Source organism: Schistocerca nitens, chromosome 5, assembly GCF_023898315.1.
Source record: "Schistocerca nitens isolate TAMUIC-IGC-003100 chromosome 5, iqSchNite1.1, whole genome shotgun sequence".
Classification (NCBI taxonomy): domain Eukaryota; kingdom Metazoa; phylum Arthropoda; class Insecta; order Orthoptera; family Acrididae; genus Schistocerca; species Schistocerca nitens.
Genome location: NC_064618.1, coordinates 412525149 through 412541098, shown reverse-complemented (window position 1 = coordinate 412541098; position 15950 = coordinate 412525149). Strand labels below are relative to the sequence as shown.

Sequence of the window (15950 nt, the reverse complement as noted above, 5' to 3'; positions counted from 1 at the left end):
CTTGCCACGTATCTAATAACCATTTTTTATGAAAAATACACGTCACCTTATTTCTAATTAAATATCGCACACAAAAAAATGGTTCAAATGGCTCTGAGCACTATGGGACTTAACACCTATGGTCATCAGTCCCCTAGAACTTAGAACTACTTAAACCTAACTAACCTAAGGACATCACACAACACCCAGTAATCACGAGGCAGAGAAAACCCCTGACCCCGCCGTCGCACAAAAAAATACAGGTTTCATTGCAAATATAAATTCGTAATCAGCGCTCTTTTATAAAAGTTATTAATAGGGATTGTTTAAATTTAAAAACATTACAAATTAAACTTTCTTTCTTCTTTATGGATTCTAGGCTTAAAATGTATTTGTAGTTGCGAATATGAACAGCCGTCAGCTGTATAATGGAATGACGACAATGAAAATTTGTGTAGAACCGGTACTCGAAACCGGATTTTCCGCTTTACGCGCGCGATAGCCGTAGCTGCTTCGGCTATCCGTGCACGAATCACGGCGAGACCAAAATTTCCATATGTTGTCAATCATGTGACCGGTCCTGGCCGTGAATGTAGGTAAGAGGACCGCCTTCAATAGTCGCGGAATCAGAGTTTTGAGTCCCAATGCAGTACAAATTTTCATTGTCGTCGTTCCACTGTACAGCTGATGTTTGTCCATATTGGCAACTGTGAATATATTTCACTCATCTCATAACCGCTGTAGTCGCCGCAGTGCCTGTTGCTTCAGACGTGTATGCATGTCCGAAGGAACGTTGCATCGTACATCTGAGTAACATAGGCACTGCAATGCTTCAAGGAAATTCCCGCAGAACACTAATCATAATTTAAAAATCTGCACCGGCTGGGAATCGAACCCACGCCACCAACAGCATACGTGTGCATTCTACCAAAGAACCATGTGCCCCTTCGAAAAACTGAACTCGATTTACGGAATTAAACATGGTTGGAATACTTCAAGTCGATTTTCTCGAGAATTTCTGAGAGTTGCATCGAACTGCTACCTGAGTTGTGAACTTCCAATTACCATAAATACTAATATTGAAGAAGCACAAATCCAATTTAGGTGTGTTGTCCTTTTGAGATACACGACAGCCTGAGAGCGCAGGTGTTCGCTTTTTTTCTGTGCAGAATGCTCTCACTTTTCTAGCAATAGTTATCTGCGAATCGACTGAACTGCACATTTCACAGTGATGAGACTGACGGTAAATACAGTGACTTAAGCAATCACTGTACAGCTTTAAGTTTTTTGTTGTAACTCTGTTCACGGAAAATTATGACAATTTCTTGATGCGGCGACGGTGTCAGCGCTGTTTTGCAGTGAAGGTGGGTGCGGAACTACAAAGAATCATACCGGAACGGTTTCTTCAACTTCCCTCAGTTACTTCCTCATTCTGCCCTTATCCGAAAGCAGACTCCAGGCGGGCGATTTCCGACGTCAATTTCCACAACATAAAATACGGCAGCGGTACTCCCGCCCGTCATCTGTCCTCCAGTTCCCATATGGACGTCTCCTCTCTTTGCTGCACAGCGGGAATCACAACAATAATTTGCTATTTCCTGTGGACGAAGAAGAACCTTGATGGCTTGCCGAATAAACAATCGGTTTCACACGCCAGAGCTACTGCTGCGCTCGCCGAGGAGCACTATAGGTGTGTCCATTTATACTAAATCTTTGAAGCTAATCACATCTGCTGAACAAAGAAACCATTTTCTGCAATAGAATACAGGGAAAAAAAGTACGAAGTTTCAAGATTAGGACTGTATCAAACTCTACGGGGTATAACACAGCGGTAACTGCAGTCACTGAGCTAGGAATTCTGCTGCCCAACTGGCCCGACTGCTCAATAACGTGACAAACTGAAGAGACAGGGACTGTCTTGGCTCAGTCTTAGGTAGTTAAAAGTTGGTTCTACCAGCAAATCTGTGGATAATTTTGGGAGTTTTAGCGCCAGACAACGCAAAAAAATGTAGCTTTCAAAACGTTTTACCGACATTTGCTTATGCCAGTCAGAATTAAAAACAGAAAGCATGGAATTAACGCAATAATTTCATTAAAGCGATCAGATGTTCCGTCCAGCACGCAAACGAATGTTATAGATGTCGTCGAGGCTGACTAACTTCTTTTTCCATTAGACCATTAAAGCGCCATTTTTTATTGGTTTCTTGTTGACACTCAGCAGCATTTACTCACAGTATTTTAGATTTTTTAAACTTTAGTGTCAGTCTAACATTATTAGATTATAAATTTTTTGTGAATGTTTTCTACCTATATTTCACAACTAACTGGTTACGCTATATGTAATGATGTAACATAATTTTAGATTGTCGAATAAAAAAATGTGGCATCCACATTTATATTATCAAATGATTGCATGCCCTACTGGAATATGTATTGGGTTTAGGTGTCGGCATATTCTACCTTAAAAATACTAAGTGGATAATTAACAATCGTTTGATATACATTTAGTTTTGTATATTCCCCATTAAACGTGGTGCTTGGTGCTCGACTCGTCGAATCACTTAATTTAAAAATAACAATTTAAAATTTGTTAACCCTCTCTCGGATAAATTACCGTGGACACCGTGCCTGAGAGTACCAAGTCGATTAAGTATTATTGCGTTACTTAGATTAGCAAGCATGACAAAAATATGGTAAAACTAAGACTCTCCGAGACAACAATGCAACCATGAACCAGGGGAGGATTTTCAACATAAATCTGAATGGTCACAGATGACGTTTCAATGCAGATTACTTGGACCCTACTTACTTTATATCCTTCGTGTCTTGTAGCTTCGGGCGAATGCAATTAAAGAAGGAGAATTTTGGCGAAAGTAATTTTTTTTAACTTACTGCAGTGTTATTGGTGCCGATGGGGAAATGGCTTACCTGCAATAAAAGAGAAAACTGCGTTAGTATGACACACACGATTATATAAATTTTATATACTTACATTAAGAATACATGACATACAGAGTAGCTGAATACGATACAACTGAAAGATTGTGGACACTCTTCCTCGCCGAACTTATGCCAATATCCATGTTCCATGGTAGCAGCGTGATGCCTTGAGGTGACTTTTTGTGCGCTATGCTAATATCTTGTATCATTCGGAAAATTAACTGCCTTTCAAGAATCTGCTGTCGAAGGATATCACGTGGCGGGTCGTAGTTTCTCAATGCAGCCTTGAAAAATAAATAAATAAATAAATAAAATTACAGCCTTGTCGATGTATCCTTAAACCAAGAGGATGAAGGAGAAACAACGAACACGAAAACAAACAGTTACCGGGCTCATATTAATACAGTGACAAATCTTCGAAATAAGTCACAGTGATGTCTGGGCTTTGTACACTACTGAGTACTGAAACTGCAACACATAGAAGGATGGCAAACAGCGAAATTTTACTTTCTGTCCGTGTGCAGTACAGTGGGAAAAAACTTAAATTTTTAAGGGCTTTGGAGGCATGCAGGGTGTGACGTTCAGCATACAAAGTTGCCACCTCTCGCTGCAACAGTGGTTCTAACCTTTTTTGGGCATCGGGTCGAACTGAACTTGGATGAGACATGGGGTATGTCATTACGTGCTGCTTCACCTCTGTGCCAGAGTCCATCAACAACGGTCTGGCTAGTGGTGGCGTTCCAGTCCCTCAGCAAATCACGATCCCATGTTTTCAGTGGCTGACAGATCTGCAGAATGGACATGGACCTCTTTATCATGGTAGCTCAAGATAGTGCAAGCAACATGTAGTCTTGCGTAATCTTGCTGAAAGATGCCACTGGGACCTCGAAGATAGGCCACAGCCATCGGCCTTAACATGTTAGAAATGTGACGGCTGTTATCCAAATTGACGATCAGGCTAACGACAGGTGACTGTGTTGGGTACAAAACGGCATCCCGTATCATCACACCAAGCGCCGTGTACATATGACTACGAGGAATGCGATCCGGCAACGTTCGTCCTCTTCGGAGCCTTATGTAGCTGTCGAAAATTCTCGAGAAAATCGACTCTGGAGTTTTCCGATCGTCTTTAATACGCTATGGGAGGTCGATTTTTCACGACCAGTCTTGTGACTGCGTGGCAGAATGCTCGCGTACAACGTGTGTGGCGCCGGTTCAATTCCACGCCCTGGCAAAATTTTGAACGGAGGTGCATGTTCCATGAACATGTTTCTGAAGCGTAAAATACGTAACGACGAAAAAGAATTTAATTTGCCTTCTTGTAATTTTAAGTAAATCTTTTAGAAAACAACAATAATTAAGAATATATGTTTGAAACTTAAACTGGATTTTTGTGTGTGTTATGCCATTAGAAATAAAAAAAACTGCATTTTTCATGAAAACAGCAATAAGATATGTCAATTAGCGTAAATTTGATGCGTTTTATGTGTAAATGACGTAGGTATTCGAACTGAAGGAAAAAATGAATAACCGAAAAAAAGGGGAGCGAAACGTGACTACTAGTCTCGAGCGCTAATGATTTTTTTCCCCATCTTTCTGTGTTTTAAACGTCACAGAACTGTAAGCTGAACATGCGCCTCTCTTTAAAAATTTGCATCAGTCGGGAATCTGGGAGAAAGTAATAATTCTAAAACAGACAGGACATGACAACAACGAAGTTGCATGTAAGATAAAACAACTAATGATATATTATAGCTTTTCAAATCATAGTTAGAAGACCATTACATTAAGACTTCAAGCTGATTTTCTCGAGCATTTTTGAGAGTTGCATCGAACTTTTCCCGACATTAATAGTTGAGTTCTGAACTTCACGAGCCGTAAATATTAAAAAAAAAAAAATTACAAAAATCCCGTGTCGGAACTGGCACTCTCCTGAAAATGCGATTTCGTGCTAGACCTGCGCCCAGTACTGTCACTGAATGTGTTACTAACCCCATTTCCTGTTTCAGTGTATGACACGTGGCTGCACCATCCTGTATTGTCGAGCGAAAAAAATGTCTTGTCCTATCGGGCACTAGTCACGAGAGACCGATGATACCCAGCATGACGCCGAGTATGGCCCAACTGAACACATCGATTCCACATTCGCAAGGCAGTCTGGGATCCCAACCAATGGGAGTAGCAATATCGCGGAACGATAAAGCACTGTCAAGATATACAACGTATAACGACTAACCACGATACTGCCGCTGTCCAATTTCGACACTTGTCAGTAGAAGCTTCGCTTCTTGCACGAGGCGTACCAACTTGTTCCCACAAATATGAAACATTCAAACGCGATTTCTGAAAAGAAATGGGGACTGATGACCTCAGATGTTAAGTCCCATAGTGATTAGAGCCATTTGAACCATTTTATAGAAGAAATCCGCTGTGTAATATTTCCTTATACACAGAATGTAGATGGCGTTACTCCTACCTATTTTGTGCAGTGCACCGAAACGCTTATCATTTGCGGATGCAAGCATGTGATAGAGCGCTTTATGCCGATTTGGCGGTTTATGCATGCAGACTCCAGTGCGTCGCTATTTTAATTGCCAGTACTGTAGGTGTCTGCCCCATTCCCACAACACCACACCTTAACTGAAAGCAGCACACGTTGCAGTGACGTCACGAGCGGCAGTGGTTGTGCTCGCTGCGCGACACACCAGAGAGATAGCGCAGCATAGGGCACACAGCTGGCCGCGCTGATAGTGAATGGCTACACCCACGCGCCGGCTCCCGGGGGCTCGGCTGTTGCGCTGCACGGGAGCCGCAGGAAGTTTACACGAGCAGCACGCCTCACGCGTTGTCAACTCTGTAAACATTCCAGGCCGCGCTGCCCTGACAATAAACACACCCGGACTTACACTAGGACACAACGCCGGAATAAAACGGGAAACCCCACAGTCGCGTACAGCTCTACTGTTCATCCCCGTACATTACCATTACTATTATTATATGAAGACGGCTACAACTGGAAGTCCCTCCCAACACTTAGGACGCCGTAGGTTACTAACGTGACCCGCGTGTTCATATTAGTTGTTGTGACGATCGTCGAAGCAGTTGTGTTACAGGCAGCGCCATTACTTACTTATTTCTTTTGGATTGCATTGAAGGGATGTTTTTGAAGTCACAAATTGAAAATTTGTATGGAGTGTAGCCATGTATGGAAGTGAAACGTGGACGATAAAAAGTTTGGACAATAAGAGAATAGAAGCTTTCGAAATGTGGTGTTACACAAGAATGCTGAAGATTAGATGGGTAATCACATACCTAATGAGGAGGTATTGAATAGTATTGGGGAGAAGAGAAGTTTGTGGCACAACTTGACCAGAAGAAGGGATCGGTTGGTAGGACATGTTCTGAGGCATCCAGGGATCACCAATTTAGTATTGGAGGGCATTGTGGAGGGTAGAAATCGTAGAGGGAGACCAAGAGAGAAAGACACTAAGCAGATTCAGAAGGACGTAGGTTGCAGTAGGTACTGGGAGATGATGAAGCCTGTACAGGATAGAGTAGCATGGAGAGCTGCATCAAACCAGTCTCAGGACTGAAGACCATAACAACAAGCTGAAAATAATCACCAAGTACCACTTTACGCAGTTTATGCCTGCTTGTGCAATAATAAATTAATAGTCAGCCTGAGCCTGTCTTCTTGAAAGACAAACGATTTTATAATTTATAAAACGATAGTCTTCAGTTTCATTGTTCTTTCCGACATTTTCTAAAGTTTCGCAGTATGTTGCCATTGTTACGTGCCTAACAGTTATTTATACATCACTCGTTAATTACAGATTCCTGTGAAGTACGAAAAGTTTCTGCGTGTGTACCAGTGATGTTATGTTCCGAAATATTGTTGCACTTGTAGAGGGAACACTTCGGAACATAACCCCACAGGCAGGCGAAAGAGAATACAAGCGTCTAAAAATAAGTTTGACAGAAAAGAGCAAAATAGCTAAGAAGGTATGACTAGGACTAATACATGGCTGTATAAGCATTACAGCGCTTCTGTTACTAGCAGATAGAAGTAGTACTTACCCGCGAAAGGCAAAGGGCCCGAGTTCGAGTCTCGGTCCGGCACACAGTTTTAATCTGCCAGAAAGTTACATCCTCAGACTTATTAAATTCCTCCTAAACTCTAGTATCAAAGACAGCATGTGCTGACAGGTGTGAATACCGCCAAACTATCAGTTTAACAAATAATGGTTGCAAAATATTGAAAATTACTTACCAAGGGTGGAAAAACTAGTAGAAGCTGATCTCGACGACAGTCAGTATGGGTAAGAAGATGCGAGGCAACACTGGCTCTACGACTTATCCTAGAAGGTACGTTGAAGAAAGTCAAATCTAGGTTTATAACATTCGTTTATTTAGAGAAACCTTGGACAATGTTGACTGGACTACAGTCTGCGAAATATTGAAAGTAACAATGATAAAATATGAAGAGTAAAAGTTTATTTACGACTTGCGCAGAAACCAGTTTGGAATTATAAGAGGACATGAAAGGGAAGGAGGAGTGAGACAGGGGTGTAGCCTATTGGCGATCATATTAGCTCTGCACACTGAGCGAGAAGTAAAGGAAAACAAGAAGAAATTTAGAACGGGAAATAACGTTTATTCTTCAAAAATTGATTGCTAAATTAAAATCAACAAAATTAAAACAATGTTAATGGAATGTAGTCGTATTAAAGGCGATGACGGCCGAAGGAACGCGGACACATAATGAAGAGAACTTTGTTAATATCGGCTACACATTTAATTGTCAGGAAGTCTTTTCTGAAGGTAATTCTATGGACTATAAGAAATTCAGACGAGAAGAGAAAGGAAGTCTTCCAGACAAGAAGAGAAAGGAAGTCTTTGATATGTGGTGCTACAGAAGAATGCTGAAGTTTAGATGGGTAGATCGAATAACAAATGATGACCTGAATCGAACTGGGGAAAAAAGAAAAGTGTATTACCATTCAATTAAAAGAACAGAATACTTCCTGATGCATCACGGAATTTTCAGTTTGGTAACGGAAGGAAGTGTGGGGGATAAACATCGTAGAGGGAGACCAAAGTTTGAATACAGTAAGCATGTTCATATATGTGTGCATTGTGGTAGTTTTGCAGAGATAAAGAGGCTTGCGTGCGATAGCATAACATGGAGAGCTGCAAGGGTACGAAGAAAGCAACAACCAGTACCTCACTGGCAAACCCAGTAAAAAAGCTTTTTGCATTTCACAGGAATCTGTCACTGACAAATTATTTATAAATAACAGTTAGGCACTTACGGTAAATAATACTGCTCAAGCACGGGTTGTCACTAAATATTGAAAAATAACTGCGGCTGAACCTGAAAAAAAGGTAATTTTATCAATTCCATGATATAGCCGTAGGCCTTAAGCAGTTACATGCAATATGGACAAATTTATTTATTTTTTTGTTTTCAATTACCAGTACCACCACTAGTAAAACATCCATACTGGAAAGCGGCCTTAGAACAACTTATTAAGGCGAAAATAAATCGGAGAACGCCCAAATTAAATCTCACATTTCCCCTACTGTCACCATGACACTCGAGGCAGCCATATGCCAAGACGGGGTGTGTCAAAGTTTATGGAACTAAGGATATTATGGCAAAACTAAGACATGTCGACCAGTGCCAAAGTAGATTTGCTTGTTATTCTACATCCATTTTAACCATCTGGGTTCACCGCCTTTACTTCGCACTGTCTGTGAAATAAAATGGTAATACATTTATCATGTAGTTGAGCTAACGCTGATGTAGCATTCCCGTTCCAAATAGAAGCATGCTTCTTACCCCAATAGTGCCGCTTCCCTTCTAGATTATAACAATACACTTCTTTCGTAACTTTGTACGGTCGACCCGTCCGGATAATCGCTCGCCTCAGCACGCCGCTTCCAGGATTCGTGGACGCAAGCAAACCCTGGATCGGAGCCGCCCGGAGGATTAACGATGAGCACAGCTATGCCAGCAAATCTGGATGTGATTTATAGGCAGTTTCCCCACATCCGACTAGGAGAATACCGGACCCGTAGCAACGTCCCGCCACAGTTACACGATTCGCAAACACTTCGAAAACGTTTTCACACTTTCACATGGAATACCAATAGACGTAGACATTACACACAAAAGTGCACCCAATGCGAGATTAACTATTATGAACGAATGAGCATATTTTCCCCCTATTTTGCCAACTGGAGAGAGATATTCCAAGCGTTTTGTGTTTTACTTAGTTGTTCGACGTTATTTTTTTAAAAAAACTAATTTCTGCCAGAACTTACTTGCAGAACAGCACTTACGCAGCCAGCATGCAGAAGCTCTGCAGTAAGACAAAATATACTGCTATCGTAGTTACGAGGAGGAAGTACTCTACGTGCTGTTTCCTTCTGATCATGTTGGTGCAGTCTGTGACGGTAGTCTCTTGTGCTACGTTCTTGCGTTCAGAAGGGGCAACACTACACTGCATGTAATTTATTTTATGTGGTGGTTCCTTTTAAATAAGTTAGCTTGGTGTAATAGGAATAAAGAATGTTTGTAAATTAGCAGTAAATCTCAACGGTGAATGTCATTTATAGTCTACCATGAAGGCCACATAAGAAAAGTGTCATTCACATGTAATATTTTGGCAGTATGTAATTTCAAAGTTCAGTATTCGGGACGTCACACCACTAGCGCTAATCCAAACAACAAAAAATACGAACACTCAGAAGCGACGCGAAGAAATAAATTATGATCAAGAAATCTTAACCAGTCATTAAGTAACGGCGCTGTCTTCTGGTACAGTGTCTCGACAAGTTTCCTAATTATCGTAGCTGAAGGTGCAGAGCACGAAATTCTAGGTACGTCTGATTAGGACGAAGTTATTACTCAGCTGAAGCACCGAGGTTTCATCTGTAAAATTGACACATTTCCCATTACGACAGTCAGTATTATTCAACGAAAAATGTATCCATGAATTAAACCTTGAGATATGCAATTCAGAAAAATAAAGACAGAGATTTGAAGCAAATAATGTTGATTTTAACGTCTGCACCTTCCCGGTCCGTTCGTTCTGCATCGTCATAGAAGACATTATGCGCTGCTAAACTTCACACACAATACCAATGAATGCACTGACAGAAATTGTTACTCTGAACGTACTCCAGTACCAACGTGCGCCTCAGAGAAAGAGGGCGATACGTCACTGTAAGGTGGTGCCTGAACTCTGAAGCAGTAACCTTCATTTCGATAACATCCATTTCACACACACACACACACACACACACACACACACACACACAAAGTAGATTCAAATGGCTCTAAGGACCATGGGACTTAACATCTGAGGTCATCAGCACCCTTGAATTAGAACTACTTAAACCTAACTAAACTAAGGACATCACACACATCCATGCCCGAGGCAGGATTCGAACCTGCGACGTAGCAGCCGCGTGGTTCCGGACTGAAGCGCCTAGAACCGCTCGGCCACAGCGGCCGGTTCACAAATGCAGTTTCCCAGTAAAGGAAAAGTATGTTTTTGATTCGGTAATTCAATGAGAGTGAACTCGATGTAAATTGTGAAGTTCTTCGCAGTGTACTTTCGGAAGAAAGCAGAAGATGCTGGCCAGAAAGGTCCGCCGGAAGCGATCTTACTCTCAACGGTACCTTCTGACACTAATAGGTGCCGGTCCCAGGCGTGCTGCATATGGTGCACAACTGGAAACGTACGAACTAAACTTACAACGCCTATTTAAGATATTTCCTTCGTATTGTTTCGGTGTGACTCTAGCGATAGCTCACTGGTCAGTGACAAACATTAAATACATTCAGATCATCTAAATCATCCTCTAAGTAATGGGCCGGCCGGAGTGGCCGTGCGGTTCTAGGCGCTACAGTATGGAGCCGAGCGACCGCTCCGGTCGCAGGTTCGAATCCTGCCTCGGGCATGGATGTGTGTGATGTCCTTAGGTTGGTTAGGTTTAATTATTTCTAAGTTCTAGGCGACTGATGACCTAAGCAATTAAGTCGCATAGTGCTCAGAGCCATTTGAACCATTTTTGAACCTCTAAGTAATGTCTCATCATCTTGTATATTTTAACAGGAAATGTCTCGTCAGCTGTGATAACCATCGAACTTCAGTGTTTGGTAAGGTAGAGTTTGCTGGAACATTCTTTGAACTGACAAAAATTGCTACACCACTACAATCTGCCGTATGCTCCGGCATCAACTGCAAAAAAGGCGGTCACGGTATTCTGACGTCACGGTAGTATGTGAATGTACCTCCATATGAGATCACGACCGCCGCCAGAGCCCCGGGTTAGCCGTGGCACTATTTTGTGTGTGTGTCGTTTAACGTACCTCAGCAGTCAAATAAATTACTGGACCTGAAGCTACAGTCGCAGTACGATTGCCACTAGTCTTGCCCGGCTGCGTACAGAGTGCGCTGAACAATTGATGCACCATGACGGCCAACAGCGTACCTGGTACGGCCAGTGTGTCTCGCGGGACGAGAGGCGGACGCGCACGTTTCAGCTCAGCGGTCACAGCCGCAGCTCCCGAGCAGGAGAGGCGCGGTCGTGTGCAGCGCGCTGGGTGCTTGCGCTGCACTTGAGGCGACGTCGGCCATCCATAATTCATGCTAGCCGCCCCGCCTCTGCTGCTACTGTTTGCTGCTCGAGTGCCACCTCCCGGTTGCCCTTATGGTCACGTGCGTCCTTGTGATCCGCGCTGCGTCAGTATCTCGGCCACAGCACCATTCAGTTGAAGGTGACGAGGCTACTACGATACTCGTACCTACTTTAACCTAAAGACAGATTAGCATTCGTCGCTACGGACAGATTAAATGATGTATAACGCTTGACTGTTCCAGATATGAAGACAAGCAATACGTCGTTCCCCTCCTACCACTGGAGCTGAACAATTCGCGGACGAGATATGGGGGAGGAATCCTCCTTGGCCTACCAGACTATCTCATGCATGTTTGTTTCCTCATGCATGCCTTAGCGACGTATTGTGTACAACGCCATGTGGCTATAATTTTACCTATAATTACCAATTTTATGTCTGTGCCTTTGTCTGTAATTTTATATAGTTAACATATTTTCTTATGAAGTATTTTAAACGACGAGAGCATTTTGCTCTTAAATCTATTCATCCGTTACTATATATAATTGTTTGGACCTTCTGATGAAAATACACATAGTCGGTGTCGAAACCACGTTGAAGTCAAATCTTGTTGCAATCGGTTGGCTGTTTGGTTGCTGTCTCTCAGCCACGTTTAAAATACGAAGAAACAGATTACACGTGACGAAGCCTTTTGTGCATGGAATGTTGAACTTAACTAATGAAGTGAAGGCACCGAAAACAGCTTCTGGATGAATGATGAAGCTCATTTCCATTTGTACAGTTATGTCAACAGGGGTCATTGCAAAAGTATGGCAACTTTTTTTTTGGTCTCGAAAATGGTAAGAAAATATTCTGAAATATGCGAATGGAAGGTCATTTCATATGTAACATTACGTGTAGACACACACACACACACACACACACACACAAAGATATAGCACGAGAAAAAAAGAAAAAGGGTGGTCGTTGCATATGTTTTTTTTTTTTTTTTACTGTCAATTGGAAGAGTACATTACAAACTACGCGCATTCCATGGCATCACGGGTCTCCCCAAGAATCCATAGTAATGTGACATGACGCTAGATGGCAGTCCTTTCCAGGAGAACGAAGCGTGAAGAGAGACCACACTGTGAGTTGAGCAGTCATTCAGGATGGATGTTACCCGACTTGAAAAGCACCCTTAAGTAAAGATTGCACTTCACTGTGGAAGGAATGCACGCCAAAGCCACGAGGAGCTTGTGGAAGCGGTAGGAAACGCTGCTCTACCGCACCAAACAGTTGCTCGGTGGGTAGATGCATGGAGGCGTGGCAGAAATGCAACGGTCGCCATGCACGGATCCGAGTGGTCTGTCACTGTGCGTATGGACTGCGCTCGTACCCAGATAGCCCACTGCTTGGAGAAAAATAGAAGATGGGCGCTGCTGGAATTACAGCGCCATACTGGTTTTGAGAAGGCACCCATGTACAGGATTTTAAGCGACGAGCTACACATGTCTGAAGTTAGTACAAAGTGAATGCCTCATGCAGTATGTGAATTGTGTGCACCTAGCGCGTTACGAGGAGGAGGGAGACAATATGCCGTAGATCAGGGGTTGCCAAGATTTCGGCTCGCGAGCCGCGCCCGTCCCGAGTGCCGAAGCGCTCAGCCTCGCTTCTCATTTTTCTCCACCGCCACGCCAAGCTGACTAAGCGCATCGAGGGGGAAGAGTGGAAAATTGCAAAGCGCCCCGCATTTAAATAGCAATGCAGTCGCATACGACTTTGTTTTATTCTCACATTTCTCAACAACATAGGTCACAAACAAAACAAATTCTCATCTGATGCAAACTGCCGGCATACGGACAGACGCACACAATTTCACAGAGTTTCGCACTCAAGTTGCCACGTAATCGTGACATATTCAGTTTCATAATCGAAAAAAGGTGTCTTACACAAATATGACGATCGAAATATTGTAGTACTTTTACAACCTCATTATGGAGACTTCGAAAGTGTACCCTAGGAAAGGAATGCAGTCGTCCTGGACGGTTTTAACGTATAAGGCTTTGTCATTAAAACGGGAATTACCTTGTAGGTCAATCGGTTACATCTGCATGTGCACAGGGGCGGCTTCAATTGAAACGGAAAACTGTCTCGCAAACAGGTGTAAAATCGACAGTGTCTTCAAAACGTTTAGGAAACTATCCTTGTAATTCTTTCATTGGCACAATGAATTCCTTAAACTTTGCGTTTTCTTCGAGACCTGTGAGCTTAGGGAACAGGACTATCTTTGTCAGAATCCGTCCCTTCTACAATGCGATTTTCTTTCTAAATGTATTCCCACCGATTCAGAAAGAAGTTGCCATGCAATGTTTTATTGTGGGCCGTGTGCAGTCATGCGAAGTCTGCATTCCAATCCGAATGTTCTAATTCTCGTTTCTCCACTTCTTTTCCCTAATAAATACAACAGTAGCGATTTTTAAATCGAAAACTCGTACCAGGCCTTTCCCCTCACTCTGTAAATTCAGCACAGACTGCTTTCTGATGTACATAACAAAGAATCCTGTCTGTCGATCATTGTAATGTTTTGTTCTTTCGTTCCCAACTAAATCTTTAAATTCTTTCTGCATGGTACTGTAACGTCGTTTCATAGCAAATATGTAGTACCTATCACTTATACGAATTGAGAATTCTCGTCCCCCTCTTCTGTCATTTCTATTCATTTTAAAGGATTAAGACGATACATCACTAGACTGCCTGTTTTTGTGCAAATAGCCACTGGACCTGTGAATATTCCTCATACCACGAAAAAATAGCTAAAGTTAAACAGCTCTGGCAGCACGATTCTGTCGGACTGCAGAGAGTTGTGCAGACCGAAAAATGCCGCATAACAATGCTACATGAAGCAATTAAAAAATAGAAGTTATTTCGAAGGATTTCAACCTTTACTCCAGTGGAGTTGACCAACAGTCCGCCTCGAATGGCCGATGCTGTTTCCCTATCTGCTTTGTCCCTTTATTATAATGCGATTGCACATGTGTGTCTTTGCATTTCGTTTTATGCTTGGTAATGACACATACTTGCTAAGGCGTTTTTATGTTAAAGACATTTTATGCTTAGCACGCATGGTTTTGACACTAATTTTTAGTTACTGTAGCGGGGCTACGCCCTCTTACTATAATATTAAATAAAAAAAAAAAATTATACCTCGGCTTTGTAGTTTCTCAGGTAAATTATTTAATGTTGCCATACCAATAGATAGGTTTGTCAAATTGTAGGACGGCTTTGTCACATTTTGTTGATATGTATATTTGCTCTAAGTAATTTTGAGACAGTTTGTCTCTCGCCCCTGCGCTTGCGCTCGCGCATGCGCTTGGCCGCGGCCGAGCCTCGCCGCGTAACTGCTGACAACGCCTAGTTTTCGAGCCGCTTTCGTGTGGTCCTGATTTCTGGCCGGCGTAGCTCCGTCTACGTTCGCCTTAATGGTTTTAATTTTGACGGACATAATCTTATGATTATGCATCTTTATTGTTTTAATTTTTAATCTGTGACATGGCCAGTGTTTGGCTCACAAAATAATTTAATTTTATGTAAGTATCACAATTTCTTTAATATTCAATCATTAGACAGATAATGCATTTTAGTGAGTAATATATGTCCGTATGTGGTTTAATTTATAGGTTCTGAAGAAGATTCCATTACTGGAAACGAAACCTAGGTAAACGAGTAAAATTACCTTGCAACTGAAGGCTGAAAAAAATTGTTTATTTGCTGTACATTTCACAGTTGCTGACACGCTGCAGTATGTTAAATGAAGTTATTTTGTCTAAAACTGACACATGAAGTGTCGCACTGTTCCGGCTACTTCCGAAAAGGACTGAGCAAAGCCTAGTAACGTGCCAAGTCTTTTCCCGCACACACTGCATGCGTGGAGTTTGCCATGCCGTGGCCGGCCCTACCATGGATCAATTTTGGGCCAGCGCCTATGAGCCAAAACTGAAACGCCAGTCTGCGGAATGGCGTCATCCAGGATCACCACGCAGGCAATTACTTCGCAATCCCTCTCCTGTCAAGGTAATGATCATCATAGCTTACGACATCAGAGGAGTGATTCTATGTCATTTCGTGCCACGTGGATGAACTGTTAATGCACTGTACTACTGTCGCACTTCGCTGCAATGAAACCTACGACGGGTTATTTGGGAGAAGCGTCCTGAACGTCTACAAGATGCATTAATTCTTCAGGAGAACGCGAAGCCCATACGGCAGTAAGCATGCGGAATCTGCCCGCGCGTTGGGGATGAAAAGTACTGGACCATCCACTATATTCGCCAGATTTTATCACTTTGCGATTATGACCTCATACCAAAACTAAAAGAACCACAGCGAGGAACACGCTTTC

General features: G+C 42.5%; 1 protein-coding gene across 1 annotated transcript in view; it reads right to left on the bottom strand.

Annotated features, from left to right (window-relative positions):
• Positions 1 to 15950, bottom strand: part of LOC126260867 (max dimerization protein 1-like) — a 715242-nt gene that overhangs the window by 224855 nt on the left and 474437 nt on the right. The window lies entirely within an intron of this gene.